This window comes from Loa loa (assembly GCF_000183805.2).
Source record: "Loa loa unplaced genomic scaffold supercont3.121, whole genome shotgun sequence".
NCBI classification, from domain to species: Eukaryota; Metazoa; Nematoda; class Chromadorea; order Rhabditida; family Onchocercidae; genus Loa; species Loa loa.
In genome coordinates this window covers 110,037-112,908 of record NW_018108301.1, presented here as the reverse complement: position 1 = coordinate 112,908, position 2,872 = coordinate 110,037, and positions in this window count along the sequence as shown.

Here is a 2,872-nt window from a genome sequence, read left to right as displayed (position 1 = left end):
CTGTCTTTATGTATATAAGGATTAAAGAGGAGTTTTGTAAGCTCCATTGGGGCTGTCGTGAAGGTATGACTAGCCTTTGACATTGCCTATTGTGTAGATATTGAGACGTTTTGTTTTACACTGTCCATTGTTAGCTTATATCCTCTTCATTGTTTCAAATTTATTTACAAGATTTCGTCACCCTGTTTGTTGGATATTGTGGAAATTTTGCTTGAACGTAGCTTTAATTTCGGTAATTCACAGAAAATTTGCTTCTCATTCTATATGGCTTTTTTTTGAATATATTTTATTTTTCTCCATTTGTTCCTAAGACAAACTTCATAATTCTGTTACTCGTTAAAAAAAATGAAAAAAGAAGGCTTGCTCAAAAAGCTGTAAAAAATTGCCGAACGAGGGTTTAATCGCTCTCGAAATTGTTGCTTTACTGCAATTTATAACTTTAGAAAGTTGTAAACTAGTTTCTTCAGAGTCGACATATAAACATCATCCTCCTTGAAAAGTTTCGTCTGGCAGTGAAGAATGGATCATATTTTGGTAATTTCATCGAAGCTAATTCATTATTCAGATAAAAAGTGAGAGCCCATCTGCGATTGACCACTTATGAACTTGCTATTTCGTAATTGCCTAACAGCGAACAAATGAAATGTTTTTCAAAAGTGATATAAACATAATTGAAATGTTCTCCATTGCTTAATTTTGAGTAATTAAGATTAATGATAAATTGGTACATACATGGCGCCTCCACCTACTTTTACAAATTCCTCCCATTCAGTCGGAATAATTTATTGTTGGTCATATAACATTCATAACATGTCTTTGATATCCTGTCGGCTAAGGTGAGGGACAGAACCATTTGTTGGACCATTCAAACAACTGATTATCTAATCAGCATGACAATATCATGAAAAGATGGGTATTCACAGCCATGTTCCATATCTATTATTTCCAGAGCCATAGCTTGTGCTTAGTCAGAGCTTTCGTGATCAGTATGTTATGCACTATTTTCTCGATGATATTAATAATGAGATTACTTATTTGTAAGTTTCAAGTATTATTGAATATGGTTTAAAATGTTTTGTCTTGTATTTTTCACAAAGTTTATGCATATCTAAAGACGTGGGCTTATCTAGCGAAAGTAATCAGAATTGAAATTTAATCTGATTTCAGAATTACTGAATGTAAACGTGTTTTACAGAGAAAAATTTCATGATGATAGAATATTTCGAAAATATTTCGTCATTGAATTCATTGTTCAAAATTTTCTACTGAAAGTTAAAGAACCATATGATTTAATAGCAGATAAATATTTCTTTCATTTTCGGTGTATTCTGTCATCATTGTTCTTAGATGGCGCATTCCAGTGAGGAGAGGACCGAACGGACAAAGTCTACTATTATCTCATTGTAAAATATTTCAATTTTCAAGTTTCCAAAATTTTTTGTAGATTTTTCTGCTTTCAGTATAAAAATAACTTGGATCACAAACAGAAAAATGTTTATTTTCAATTCCTTTTCGGTGATAACAATGATAATCATATGTTAATCACATGTTAGGAAGATAACAGTCACATTGACAAAAAGCAATCTGATGTTAATATGTTATGCCTTTTTGTATTTCATTAAAATTATGTAGTTTGGTAACTGGGATACTCACACGCCTATTTTAATTCTTTTTTCTCTGCTAATTGTGACAGCTGGCTTAATTGCTTAGCAGAGAATATATTTGCAAAAAAAGAAGAAGAATCTCTATAAATTATCTATGGCAGCATTAATTTTTCTTCGCTTTCTGTCCCATTTTATTGCTTTTTTCAGTCCAATTAAATTAGAAATTTCTTGACCACTACAGCCATTTCGCACATTTCATTCTTCGCATTCTAAAAATTGATCGTAAATTTAAATCGCTGATTTGATTTTATTGTAGTATCTAGAACTAAAATTCATTTATTCCCCTAACATTTTTTCGATACAGTTTTCCTAGTAGTGAGCGCTTTATAAATTATAAGAATACAGAACGATCTTTTTCTGAATGATTCTATTATTTCAGAATCTCTCTTCTACAACGGTTAGTGTTTTTTCTTTCGTTTCCTGATTCCGTTGCTTTGCATTTCTTTTCACACAGCAATTATTATGGAGAATTTGGGTTTCCTCACTGATTTCAAAATTGATAATAGTCTACAGTATTATTATTTATCCATTTTGATTAAAAACATTTATTATTTTTGTAAAAGAAGGTACATAATAAAAACCGAAATTAACACTTCGATGTTCCGTCATTTAAATTTTCATTAGACAGCAACATATTGATTGAACCAAATTTTGCCCTCGTTCCAAGGTAATTGATTCGCTTCCTCTATAATGCCATTTTAAAAATCTTCACAAATTAGCAACTCATTAATAATAATATTAAATTAAATGAAACTAAATTTCAGGTTAAACGGAGTTACACTAAAAGATCGGTGAGTTCTTTAAGCAAACTCAAAAAAAGCAGTAAATCTGATGTATTTTGTAATGTTGTTTCTCCATACTCAAGCTGTTATAATAATTTATTAAGTACTTCATTGTTAAAAGAATTATTGTACTTCGAATTAATTCGCAATTGTTTTGCTATTTCATGTTTTTTTTCATTTAAATTTTGTTGTTCGATACAATATTCTAAATGTGAATCCCACAGAAACAATTTTAAATTTTTTTGTTTACATGTCACAGAAAACCTTTGATGATTTAAGGTCGTTAATTTTAATTAAGTTCTGACTGAACCAAGAATTTTTTGGCCAGGAATTAGTTCCTACGAAACTAAGTACATTTCATATATATATATATATATATATATATATATATATATATATATATATATATATATATATATATATATA